The 15,230-nt window shown below is 42.6% G+C and overlaps 1 protein-coding gene across 3 annotated transcripts in view; it reads left to right on the top strand.

Moving 5' to 3' along the window:
* The first annotated feature begins 2,914 nt into the window (after positions 1-2,914).
* The window catches only part of ncaldb (neurocalcin delta b), a 47,675-nt gene continuing 35,359 nt past the window's right edge, over positions 2,915-15,230 (top strand). For 2 of the 3 annotated variants that reach the window (XM_060942406.1, XM_060942405.1), the window contains exon 1: positions 2,915-3,098. The gene's annotated coding sequence lies outside the window, so the exon portion shown is untranslated. Of the gene's footprint in view, positions 3,099-9,933; positions 10,016-15,230 lie in introns of those variants that run through there. The other variant, XM_060942407.1, reaches the window with a different exon arrangement.

Below are 15,230 nucleotides of genomic sequence, written 5' to 3'. Positions count from 1 at the left end.
GTCTCCAGCAGTGGAGCGAAGAAAAAGAAAGAGAGATGACTTATACACTACCGTTCAAAAGTTTGGGGTCACCCAGACAATTTTGTGTTTTCCATGAAAAGTCACGCTTTTATTTCCCACCATAAGTTGTAAAATGAATAGAAAATATAGTCAAGACATTTTTCTGGCCATTTTGAGCATTTAATCGACCCCACAAATGTGATGCTCCAGAAACTCAATCTGCTCAAAGGAAGGTCAGTTTTATAGCTTCTCTAAAGAGCTCAACTGTTTTCAGCTGTGCTAACATGATTGTACAAGGGTTTTCTAATCATCCATTAGCCTTCTGAGGCAATGAGCAAACACATTGTACCATTAGAACACTGGAGTGAGAGTTGCTGGAAATGGGCCTCTATACACCTATGGAGATATTGCACCAAAAACCAGACATTTGCAGCTAGAATAGTCATTTAGCACATTAGCAATGTATAGAGTGGATTTCTGATTAGTTTAAAGTGATTTTCATTGAAAAGAACAGTGCTTTTCTTTCAAAAATAAGGACATTTCAAAGTGACCCCAAACTTTTGAACAGTAGTGTATCTTTTTATGGTGGTAAGCTGTTGTGTGTAAACACAAAGTGGTGAATTTACGTCATCAAATGCTTAAAAAACCGACAGACATCTATTTTTATGCTCAGGTTGGAATTAAGACATCAGTGTTTTTTTTCCCAGCTAAGTGTAAACTGCCGTTAGCTCCATAGAGATTGAATAGGATTTTGCTAACTAGCAGTGGTTTTTGCTAACATAGTTAGCTGAAAGTTATCGCTAGCTATGTCGGGATAATGTTAGCTCTCTCGCATCAAGTTAAAAGTGATGGGCAGCTCATGATTTTTTTTTGTGTGAGTTGTAATAGAGATTGTCGAACTTATCGTCTGATCTAATTCACATACAGAGTGCGACTACTTGCAGAACCCGAGGGCGAAACAGTACGGACTTCAGGATCTGAAAAAGAAAGAAAGTTTTTCAGGAGCTCTGCTATGCCCTTTTCCTCCTCAGTAGCATCTCCTGGTCCATATCCTTTTTTCTTTTTTGCTGAGATAAGAATTAAACGATGATGTTTTTGTGATGTACAGTATGTGTCAGTTATTAGTTATAGCAGCTGTGATTGAGGCTAGTAGCATTTTTAAAGAGATTTTTATTAGAAAAAGTGTTTATTATTAACAGAATAATGTGACTTATAAATGTTAAAATAATGGCAGATTATCTTTTGACCAGGGCGGCATGGTGGTGTAGTGGTTAGCGCTGTTGCCTCACAGCAAGAAGGTCCGGGTTCGAGCCCCGGGGCCGGCGAGGGCCTTTCTGTGTGGAGTTTGCATGTTCTCCCCGTGTCCGCGTGGGTTTCCTCCGGGTGCTCCGGTTTCCCCCACAGTCCAAAGACATGCAGGTTAGGTTAACTGGTGACTCTAAATTGAGCGTAGATGTGAATGTGAGTGTGAATGGTTGTCTGTGTCTATGTGTCAGCCCTGTGATGACCTGGCGACTTGTCCAGGGTGTACCCCGCCTTTCGCCCGTAGTCAGCTGGGATAGGCTCCAGCTTGCCTGCGACCCTGTACAACAGGATAAAGCGGCTAGAGAGAGAGATCTTTTGACCAGAGGATCGATTCAGTTTTGTTCCAGAAGTGATACTTACTTGAGCGAAATAAATAAAGGCTGAAGCTGAGGCAAAAGTGACAAATGTTTCAGCGTCCATCTTTATGGTGTCTGTCTCCCTGGCAACAGATTTGCTCTAGTTGTTGCCAATTGTCTGTCGCCCTGTGTGTCACCTGGTTGCCCAAAAAGTTGCCCTGTGTATCATCACCTTTAGGGGTTCGGTGCCTTGCTCAAGGGCACTTCAACCATGATACAGATGGAGGGGAAAAGTGCTGTTCATTCACTCAACTCCCCTCACATTTTTCCTGCCAGCTCTGGGACTCAAACCAGCAACTCCTTTAGGCCCAAGGCTGCTTTTCTAACCTTCAGGCCATGGCTGCCCCTTTAATACGTGTTTAACTTGTTCACTTTAGAAGATTAGAGATAGATAGCTAGATCTTTAGAGAGCTCGATCTGCTTTGTTGTTTGTCAAACACACATGACCAGACACATGTACAGCAGTGTGTGAGACGTGTAGGCTATAGATTTGTGCAGCGGTCATCATCCAGGTGAACTTTAATGACCCTGTGAACCTTATGAGTTGTTTTGCACTTGTCATGCTCAATGTTAGGAGTTTATTTTTTTCCCCTTTGTTTTAAACAGACACTGGTCTGATTTGATCCCATGACTGATTCATTTCATTCCCATAGCCGTATTAAGCACTGCTTATCCCTGTGCATGCAAAAAAATATATGCAAAATAACAGCCTCAGGATCATATCACATGGCAGTGCATTCACATCAGCACACACACACACACACACACACACACACAGGCAGGCAGGTGCTTGTGATTTAAGGCTAATGACAGGAGGCTTTGATGACTTTAATCTGCTTAAATAAAGCATGGCTTCCAATCTGAGAGGACATCTGCTCTGTCTGCTCTCACACCCAGCTTTAAATAATAATAATAATAATAATAATAATAAAGGTGCTGAGTTGCTAATAGCTGATGCTAGCTGCATTAGCCCCCTGCTCCTGTGGCTTTATTTCATGTGAGCACTGTGTGTGTGTGTGTGTGTGTGTGTGGTGATGAGGTGAAAAGCACAGTGTTGTCGATTTCATTTTATTGACAGAACAACAGAAATGACAGGAAGTGCGCGCTGAAAGACACCGGCACGCGCCGTGCATGCTGAGTAGCCGTCGCCGGGGCAACCGCGTTGCGGCTCTGATAGGCCCTTTCAGCGAAGTCACGTGACCCGAGGCTTTGACGTCACCGAGGTTTCGGAGCTGAGAGCTGAGTCGAGCGCGCGCACTGACAGTCTGCGGAGTTTGGAGCGGAGTCTGTCTGTCTGTCTGTCTGTCTGCGGCTCTGGCTCACGCGTGTCTTTACACACACCTTCTGTCTGTCTGTCTGTCTGTCTGTCTGCGCGTCTCCAGGTGATGGACGTCTAAAAGATCAGAAACCATCAGCTGTCCATCTACATTTCCTGCGGTGAGTCTCTCTCTCCCTCTCTCTCTCTCTCTCTCTGCATATGAACTCAGTGCTGTCTGTCATTAGTCCTGTCTGAAGCTGAAAGAGAGATAAGTGCATTAAACAGGCTGTCAGTAGATCCTGCACCCTTCTGAGTGCACTCGATGACTAATCGGGAGCTGTTCTGCTCTCAGCTCTGCACTCACTCTGTAGAAGGTTGGAGAGAATGCATGGGTTCTGTGCCCTGTTTCGGGTGCTACAGTATTTGAGGTTCTGATCCATAGTCACTTCACTGCAGTAGCCGACACAGGGGTTTAATTAACAGCTACAAAAAAAGTGTATATATAATATATATATTTAGTGCACTAAAAGTTTTAATTGCAGACCCACATATTCAGTGCAGTGCAGAGGGTGCTGCAGTAACTTGTACTCCTCATTTACTGAGCTACAGGTTTAACAATAAAGCAGATGATTTGGGATCATAATTCCACAGCGCCTTAGTGCAAAACTGAAAAATACAGTGTGGGGTGGATGGTGTGGAAAATAGAGTGTGGAATATACACTGGACAGTGTGGGATATACAGTGCGCTATGGACAGTGTGGGATATACAGTGCGGCATGGACAGTGTGGGATATACAGTGCGGCATGGACAGTGTGGGATATACAGTGCGGCATGGACAGTGTGGGATATACAGTGCGTCATGGACAGTGTGGGATATACAGTGCGGCATGGACAGTGTGGGATATACAGTGCGGCATGGACAGTGTGGGATATACAGTGCGGCATGGACAGTGTGGGATATACAGTGCGGCATGGACAGTGTGGGATATACAGTGTGTCATGGACAGTGTGGGATATACAGTGTGGGGTGGGCAGTGTGGGATATACAGTGTGGGGTGGGCAGTGTGGAATATTCAGTGCGGCATGGACAGTGTGGGATATACAGTGTGCTATGGACAGTGTGGGATATACAGTGCGCTATGGACAGTGTGGGATATACAGTGCGGCGTGGACAGTGTGGGATATACAGTGTGGCGTGGACAGTGTGGGATATACAGTGCGGCATGGACAGTGTGGGATATACAGTGCGGCGTGGACAGTGTGGGATATACAGTGCGGCGTGGACAGTGTGGGATATACAGTGCGGCGTGGACAGTGTGGGATATACAGTGTGGTGTGGGCAGTGTGGGATATACAGTGTGGGGTGGACAGTGTGGGATATACAATGTGGGGTGGGCAGTGTGGAATATTCAGTGCGGCATGGACAGTGTGGGATATACAGTGCGCTATGGACAGTGTGGGTAATACAGTGCAGCATGGACAGTGTGGGATATACAGTGCGGCATGGACAGTGTGGGATATACAGTGCGGCATGGACAGTGTGGGATATACAGTGCGGCATGGACAGTGTGGGATATACAGTGCGGCATGGACGGTGTGGGATATACAGAGTGTCATGGACAGTGGGGGGTATACAGTGTGGTGTGGGCAGTGTGGGATATACAGTGTGTCATGGACAGTGTGGGATATACAGTGTGGTGTGGGCAGTGTGGGATATACAGTGTGGCGTGGTCAGTGTGGGATATACAGTGTGGGGTGGACAGTGTGGGATATACAGTGTGGGGTGGGCAGTGTAGAATATTCAGTGCGGCATGGACAGTGTGGGATATACAGTGCGCTATGGACAGTGTGGGATATACAGTGCGACATGGACAGTGTGGGATATACAGTGCGTCGTGGACAGTGTGGGATATACTGTGCAGCATGGACAGTGTGGGATATACAGAGCGTCATGGACAGTGGGGGGTATACAGTGTGGTGTGGGCAGTGTGGAATATACAGTGTGGGATATACAGTGTGTCATGGACAGTGTGGGATATACAGTGCGGCATGGACAGTGTGGGATATAAAGTGTGTCATGGACAGTGTGGAATATACAGTGTGTCATGGACAGTGTGGGGTGGACAGTATGGGGTGGACAGTGTGGGATATACAGTGTGGCGTGGACAGTGTGGGATATACAGTGTGTCATGGACAGTGTGTCATGGACAGTGTGGGGTGGACAGTGTGGGGTGGACAGTGTGGGGTGGACAGTGTGGGATATACAGTGTGGCGTGGACACTGTGGGATATACATTGTGGCATGGACAGTTTGGGATATACAGTGTGGCGTGGACAGTGTGGGATATACAGTGTGGGGTGGACAGTGTGGAATATACAGTGCGTCATGGACAGTGTGGGATATACAGTGTGGCGTGGACAGTGTGGGGTGGACAGTGTGGGATATACAGTGTGGGGTGGGCAGTGTGGGGTGGACAGTGTGGGACATACAGTGTGGTGTGGACAGTGTGGCATGGACAGTGTGGGATATATGGTGTGGTGTGGACAGTGTGAGATATACAGTGTGGGGTGGACAGTGTGGTATATACAGTGTGGGGTGGACAGTGTGGGATATACAGTGTGGGGTGGACAGTGTGGGATATACAGTGTGGGGTGGACAGTGTGGGATGTACAGTGTGGTGTGGACAGTGTGGAATATACAGTGTGACATGGACAGTGTGGGATATACGGTGTGGTGTGGACAGTGTGGGGTGGACAGTGTGAGATATACAGTGTGGGGTGGACAGTGTGGGGTGGACAGTGTGGGATATACAGTGTGGGGTGGACAGTGTGGAATATACAGTGTGGGGTGGACAGTGTGGGATATACAGTGTGGGGTGGACAGTGTGGGATATACAGTGTAGGGTGGACAGTGTGGGATATACAGTGTGGCGTGGACAGTGTGGGGTGGACAGTGTGGGATATACAGTGTGGCGTGGACAGTGTGGGGTGGACAGTGTGGGATATACAGTGTGGGGTGAACAGTGTGGGATATACAGTGTGGCGTGGACAGTGTGGGATATACATTGTGGGGTGGACAATGTGGGATATACATTGTGGGGTGGACAGTGTGGGATATACATTGTGGGGTGGACAGTGTGGGATATACAGTGTGGGATATACAGTGTGGCGTGGACAGTGTGGGATATACATTGTGGGGTGGACAATGTGGGATATACATTGTGGGGTGGACAGTGTGGGATATACATTGTGGGGTGGACAGTGTGGGATATACAGTGTGGGATATACATTGTGGTGTGGACAGTGTGGGATATACAGTGTGGCGTGGACAGTGTGGGGTGGACAGTGTAGAATTTACAGTGTGGGATATACAGTGTGGCGTGGACAGTGTGGGATATACAGTGTAGGGTGGACAGTGTGGGATATACAGTGTGGCGTGGACAGTGTGGGATATACAGTGTGGGGTGGACAGTGTGGGATATACAGTGTGGGGTGGACAGTGTGGCATAGACAGTGTGGGACAGTTTTAGGACATAAATATGACCTAAAACATCTTCAGATTTTCACACAAGTCCTAAAAGTAGATAAAGAGAACCCAGTTAAACAAATGCGACAAAAATATTATACTTGGTCATTTATTTATTGAGGAAAATTATCCAGTATTACATATCTGTGAGTGGCAAAAGTATGTGAACCTTTGCTTTCAGTATCTGGTGTGACCCCCTTGTGCAGCAATAACTGCAGCTAAACGTTTGCGGTAACTGTTGATCAGTCCTGCACACCGGCTTGGAGGAATTTTAGCCCGTTCCTCCGTACAGAACAGCTTCAACTCTGGGATGTTGGTGGGTTTCCTCACATGAACTGCTCGCTTCAGGTCCTTCCACAACATTTTGATTGGATTAAGGTCAGGACTTTGACTTGGCCATTCCAAAACATTAACTTTATTCTTCTTTAACCATTCTTTGGCAGAATGACTTGTGTGCTTAGGGTCGTTGTCTTGCTGCATGACCCACCTTCTCTTGAGATTCAGTTCATGGACAGATGTCCTGACATTTTCCTTTAGAATGCGCTGGTATAATTCAGAATTCATTGTTCCATCAATGATGGCAAGCTGTCGTGGCCCAGGTGCAGCAAAACAGGTCCAAACCATGATACTACCACCACCATGTTTCACAGATGGGATAAGATTCTTATGCTGGAATGCAGTGTCCTTTCTCCAAACATAACGCTTCTCATTTAAACCAAAAAGTCCTATTTGGGTCTCATCCGTCCACAAAACATTTTTCCAATAGCCTTCTGGCTTGTCCACGTGATCTTTAGCAAACTGCAAACAAGCAGCAGTGTTCTTTTTGGAGAGCAGTGGCTTTCTCCTTGCAACCCTGCCATGCACACCATTGTTGTTCAGTGTTCTCCTGATGGTAGACTCATGAACATTAGCCAATGTGAGAGAGGCCTTCAGTTGCTTAGAAGTTACCCTGGGATCCTTTGGGACCTCGCTGACTAATACACGCCTTGCTCTTGGAGTGATCTTTGTTGGTCGACCACTCCTGGGGAGGGTAACAATGGTCTTGAATTTATTCCATTTGTACACAGTCTGTCTGACCATGGATTGGTGGAGTCCAAACTCTTTAGAGATGGTTTTGTAACCTTTTCCAGCCTGATGAGCATCAACAACACTTTTTCTGAGGTCCTCAGAAATCTCCTTTGTTTGTACCATGTTACACTTCCATAAACATGTGTTGTGAAGATCAGACTTTGATAGATCCCTGTTCTTTAAATAAAACAGGGTGCCCACTCACACCTGATTGTCATCCCATTGATTGAAAACACCTGACTCAAATTTCACCTTCAAATTAACTGCTCATCCTAGAGGTTCACATACTTTTGCCACTCACAGACATGTAATATTGGATCAATTTCCTCAATAAATAAATGACCAAGTGTAATATTTTTGTCTCATTTGTTTAACTGGGTTCTCTTTATCTACTTTTAGGACTTGTGTGAAAATCTGATGATGTTTTAGGTCATATTTATTCAGAAATATAGAAAACTCTAAAGGGTTCACAAACTTTCAAGCACCACTGTACAGTGTAGGGTGGACAGTGTGGGATATACAGTGTGGGGTGGACAGTGTAGGGTGGACAGTGTAGGATATACAGTGTGGGGTGGACAGTGTAGAATTTACAGTGTAGGGTGGACAGTGTGGGATATACAGTGTGGGATATACAGTGCGGGGTGGACAGTGTGGGATATACAGTGTAGGGTGGACAATGTGGGATATACAGTGTGGGGTGGACAGTGTGGGATATACAGTGTGGGATATACAGTGTGGGGTGGACAGTGTAGGGTGGACAGTGTGGGGTGGACAGTGTAGGGTGGACAGTGTGGGATATACAGTGTGGGGTGGACAGTGTAGAATTTACAGTGTAGGGTGGACAGTGTGGGATATACAGTGTGGGTGGACAGTGTAGGGTGGACAGTGTGGGATATACAGGGTGGGGTGGACAGTGTAGGGTGGACAGTGTGGGATATACAGTGTGGGGTGGACAGTGTGAGATATACAGTGTGGGGTGGATAGTGTAGGGTGGACAGTGTGGGATATACAGTGTGGGGTGGACAGTGTAGAATTTACAGTGTAGGGTGGACAGTGTGGGATATACAGTGTGGGGTGGACAGTGTAGGGTGGACAGTGTGGGATATACAGTGTGGGGTGGACAGTGTAGAATTTACAGTGTGGGGTGGACAGTGTGGGGTGGACAGTGTAGAATTTACAGTGTAGGGTGGACAGTGTGGGATATACAGTGTGGGGTGGATAGTGTGGGATATACAGTGTGGGGTGGACAGTGTAGGGTGGACAGTGTGGGATATACAGTGTGGGGTGGACAGTGTAGAATTTACAGTGTGGGGTGGACAGTGTGGGATATACATTGTGGGGTGGACAGTGTAGAATTTACAGTGTAGGGTGGACAGTGGGATATACAGTGTGGGGTGGACAGTGTGGGGTGGACAGTGTGGGATATACAGTGTGGGGTGGACAGTGTGGGATATACAGTGTGGGGTGGACAGTGTCGGGTATACAGTGTGGAGTTCAGATGAGTAATGTATGTAATATGTTGTATATGTTGCCGGTTTGTTCTGGGGTTCAATCTGAAGCCCATATGTTCTCATGTCTGTTTGGGTTTCTTCTGGGTTCTCCAGTTTCTTCCCAATTTCCAAAAATGGTGGACTCGCTCATTTCGCTTACTTTATAAACAGCTGCTCAAGTGATTCATGTACATTTGTTAAAGACTCCTTCAGTGATTCACTTATAAGTGATTCCTTGAGTAATTTGCTTAAATTTGTAAAAGACTCCTCAAGTGACTCACTTTCATTTCTAAATGACTCCTCAGGTGCTGCACTTACATTTGTAAGCGATTCAAATGTTTCATTCATTGACTCCATTTGTAAGCAACTTTTGAAGTGATTCGTTTATATTGGTAAACAACTTGAGTAATTAATTTAGAGTAATTTTGTAAATGAATCCTTAAGTGGTTCACTTATATGTTAATGACTCTTTCAGTGATTCACTTGTATCTCTAAACTATGCCTTGAGTGATTTACATTTGTATGTGATTCCTTGATTCAAATGATTCAGTCACACCTCAAGTGGTTCAAATGATTCACTTCCATTTGTAAATGACTTCTTGAGTGCTTCACTTGCATTTGTAAATGCCTCCTGGAGTGATTTCCTTACGTTCGTAGGACACCGTCCTTTATCAGGTCACACTGCTTTGATTGGAGCATTTGTGCTGTGTTTATTCTGTAGTTTATAGATCGGAGTAGAATTCATATTTGTGCACATTTTATTTTTTTACATCATTGCTTGTGTAGTAGCATTGAGTAATTCATTATAATGGAAAATGTGATGTCACTTTAAACATGAAACGGTACTGTGGAATGTTCTGCACCATACACTCAGCCGTTTAGTGTTTATTTTCTGCACTACAGGGTCTGAGTAACAGATCATCTCTCATCAACATGGCTCGGCTTACAGGAAGTCTTTCAGCCTTGTTCATTCATTTCATCATATTTCTCTTCACGGTGGCATAACTGAAAGGTTTAACATCTCTCTCTCACACACACACACACACACACACACACACACACACACACACACACACATTTGAGAGTCAGGAGAAACAAAGCCATGAGACCTGAGACAAGCCCAGCTAAGAGAAAGAGAGTATGATAAAAGAGAGAAGTGAGTGCCCTGAAGATTGCGGGTGAATGCAGGACGGCGTGTTTAACGCTGCACCATTTCCTTGTTTATAACACAACTGCAGAAAGTGCAGCTTTTATGTAGGAGTGCTAAACATGACACGAGTGTACACACTATACACAGTGTTTGTGTCGTCAAACATAATCCATTTTAAATGCCCTCTGAATGAAACAATAACAGTCAGGTTTGTCAGAGCTTTGTTACTTTATTATTTACAGAAGAACAAAAAATAAATAACTCACAATTCCAGTATTTAGTTTGTTTATGTAAAAAGCACGAATGTGTTTCAAGCAAAGATCACTGTGATTTTTTTTTTTAGATATAAACATTAAAATTCCCTCAGTTACATTTTAAAGTACCACTGTGTGTGTGTGTGTGTGAAATGAACACATCCTGAATGACAGGTGACGGATAGGATGGCAGTTAACACATATGGAGTTGCGTAATGATTGTGTGTGTGAGGCAAGTGTGTGTTTAGTGGCAGATTAAAGCTTCACATCCTGCACCAGATATTACAGCTGAAACAATGAAGTCACAATATAGTAAACTCACGGTGCAATAAACTCAAGATACGGTAAACTCACACTATGATAAACTCCTGATATGATAAACTCACACTATATTAAACTAATGATATTGTAAACTCACACTATAATAAATTCATGATGCGGTAAACTCGTGATACAATAAACTCACAATACGAAAAACTCACAATGCGATAAACTCACGATACGAAAAACTCACAATGCGATATACTCATAATGCGATATACTCACAATGCGATATACTCACAATGCGATAAACTCACACTATGATACTCACGATGCGATAAACTCACACTACAATAAACTCACACTACAGTATACTCACACTACAGTATACTCACACTACAATAAACTCACACTATGATACTCACGATGCGATAAACTCACACTATGATACTCACGATGCGATAAACTCACTACGATACACTCACAATGCGATAAACTCACACTACGATAAACTCACACTGATACTCACGATGCGATAAACTCACTACAATAAACTCACACTATGATACTCACGATGTGATAAACTCTCACTATGATACTCACGATGTGATAAACTCACACTACAATAAACTCACACTATGGTACTCACAATGCGATAAACTCACACTATGATAAACTCACACTGATACTCACGATGCGATAAACTCACTACAATAAACTCACACTATGATACTCACGATGTGATAAACTCTCACTATGATACTCACGATGTGATAAACTCACACTACAATAAACTCACACTATGATACTCACGATGTGATAAACTCACACTACAATAAACTCACACTATGGTACTCACAATGCGATAAACTCACTACAATAAACTCACACTATGATACTCACGATGTGATAAACTCACACTATGATACTCACGATGTGATAAACTCACACTACAATAAACTCACACTATGATACTCACGATGTGATAAACTCACACTACAATAAACTCACACTATGGTACTCACAATGCGATAAACTCACTACAATAAACTCACACTATGATACTCACGATGTGATAAACTCTCACTATGATACTCACGATGTGATAAACTCACACTACAATAAACTCACACTATGATACTCACGATGTGATAAACTCACACTACAATAAACTCACACTATGGTACTCACAATGCGATAAACTCACTACAATAAACTCACACTATGATACTCACGATGTGATAAACTCACACTATGATACTCACGATGTGATAAACTCACACTACAATAAACTCACACTATGATACTCACGATGTGATAAACTCACACTACAATAAACTCACACTATGGTACTCACAATGCGATAAACTCACTACAATAAACTCACACTATGATACTCACGATGTGATAAACTCACACTATGATACTCACGATGTGATAAACTCACACTATGATACTCACGATGTGATAAACTCACACTACAATAAACTCACACTATGATACTCACAATGCGATAAACTCACACTATGATACTCACAATGCGATAAACTCACACTACAATAAACTCGCACTATGGTACTCACAATGCGATAAACTCACACTATGATACTCACGATGTGATAAACTCACACTACAATAAACTCACACTATGATACTCACAATGCGATAAACTCACACTATGATACTCACAATGCGATAAACTCACACTACAATAAACTCGCACTATGATACTCACGATGTGATAAACTCACACTATGATACTCACGATGTGATAAACTCACACTACAATAAACTCACACTATGATACTCACGATGTGATAAACTCACACTACAATAAACTCACACTATGGTACTCACAATGCGATAAACTCACACTATGATACTCACGATGTGATAAACTCACACTACAATAAACTCACACTATGATACTCACGATGTGATAAACTCACACTACAATAAACTCACACTATGGTACTCACAATGCGATAAACTCACTACAATAAACTCACACTATGATACTCACGATGTGATAAACTCACACTATGATACTCACGATGTGATAAACTCACACTATGATACTCACGATGTGATAAACTCACACTACAATAAACTCACACTATGATACTCACAATGCGATAAACTCACACTATGATACTCACAATGCGATAAACTCACACTACAATAAACTCGCACTATGGTACTCACAATGCGATAAACTCACACTATGATACTCACGATGTGATAAACTCACACTACAATAAACTCACACTATGGTACTCACAATGCGATAAACTCACTACAATAAACTCACACTATGATACTCACGATGTGATAAACTCTCACTATGATACTCACGATGTGATAAACTCACACTACAATAAACTCACACTATGATACTCACGATGTGATAAACTCACACTACAATAAACTCACACTATGGTACTCACAATGCGATAAACTCACTACAATAAACTCACACTATGATACTCACGATGTGATAAACTCACACTATGATACTCACGATGTGATAAACTCACACTACAATAAACTCACACTATGATACTCACGATGTGATAAACTCACACTACAATAAACTCACACTATGGTACTCACAATGCGATAAACTCACTACAATAAACTCACACTATGATACTCACGATGTGATAAACTCACACTATGATACTCACGATGTGATAAACTCACACTATGATACTCACGATGTGATAAACTCACACTACAATAAACTCACACTATGATACTCACAATGCGATAAACTCACACTATGATACTCACAATGCGATAAACTCACACTACAATAAACTCGCACTATGGTACTCACAATGCGATAAACTCACACTATGATACTCACGATGTGATAAACTCACACTACAATAAACTCACACTATGATACTCACAATGCGATAAACTCACACTATGATACTCACAATGCGATAAACTCACACTACAATAAACTCGCACTATGGTACTCACAATGCGATAAACTCACACTATGATACTCAATGCGATAAACTCACACTATGATACTCACGATGCGATAAACTCACACTACAATAAACTCACTACAGTATACTCACACTACAATAAACTCACACTATGATACTCACGATGCGATAAACTCACACTATGATACTCACGATGCGATAAACTCACTACGATACACTCACAATGCGATAAACTCACACTACGATAAACTCACACTGATACTCACGATGCGATAAACTCACTACAATAAACTCACACTATGATACTCACGATGTGATAAACTCTCACTATGATACTCACGATGTGATAAACTCACACTACAATAAACTCACACTATGGTACTCACAATGCGATAAACTCACACTATGATAAACTCACACTGATACTCACGATGCGATAAACTCACTACAATAAACTCACACTATGATACTCACGATGTGATAAACTCTCACTATGATACTCACGATGTGATAAACTCACACTACAATAAACTCACACTATGATACTCACGATGTGATAAACTCACACTACAATAAACTCACACTATGGTACTCACAATGCGATAAACTCACTACAATAAACTCACACTATGATACTCACGATGTGATAAACTCACACTATGATACTCACGATGTGATAAACTCACACTATGATACTCACGATGTGATAAACTCACACTACAATAAACTCGCACTATGGTACTCACAATGCGATAAACTCACACTGATACTCAATGCGATAAACTCACACTATGATACTCACGATGCGATAAACTCACACTACAATAAACTCACTACAGTATACTCACACTACAATAAACTCACACTACAATAAACTCACACTATGATACTCACGATGCGATAAACTCACACTATGATACTCACGATGCGATAAACTCACTACGATACACTCACAATGCGATAAACTCACACTACGATAAACTCACACTGATACTCACGATGCGATAAACTCACTACAATAAACTCACACTATGATACTCACGATGTGATAAACTCTCACTATGATACTCACGATGTGATAAACTCACACTACAATAAACTCACACTATGGTACTCACAATGCGATAAACTCACTACAATAAACTCACACTATGATACTCACGATGTGATAAACTCACACTATGATACTCACGATGTGATAAACTCACACTACAATAAACTCACACTATGGTACTCACAATGCGATAAACTCACACTATGATACTCACAATGCGATAAACTCACACTACAATAAACTCGCACTATGGTACTCACAATGCGATAAACTCACACTATGATACTCACGATGCGATAAACTCACACTACAATAAACTCACACTATGATACTCACGATGCACTAACCTCACGATGCGATAAACTCACACTACAATAAACTCACACTACAATAAACTCACACCATGATACTCACGATGCGATAAACTCACACTATGATACTCACGATGCGATAAACTCACACTATGATACTCACGATGCGATAAACTCACACTACAATAAACTCACACTACGATAAACTCACAATGTGATAAACTCACACCATGA

This window comes from Neoarius graeffei, chromosome 16 (assembly GCF_027579695.1).
Source record: "Neoarius graeffei isolate fNeoGra1 chromosome 16, fNeoGra1.pri, whole genome shotgun sequence".
NCBI classification, from domain to species: domain Eukaryota; kingdom Metazoa; phylum Chordata; class Actinopteri; order Siluriformes; family Ariidae; genus Neoarius; species Neoarius graeffei.
Note: the sequence above shows the minus strand (reverse complement) of the source record. Positions and strands in the feature narration are given on the sequence as shown.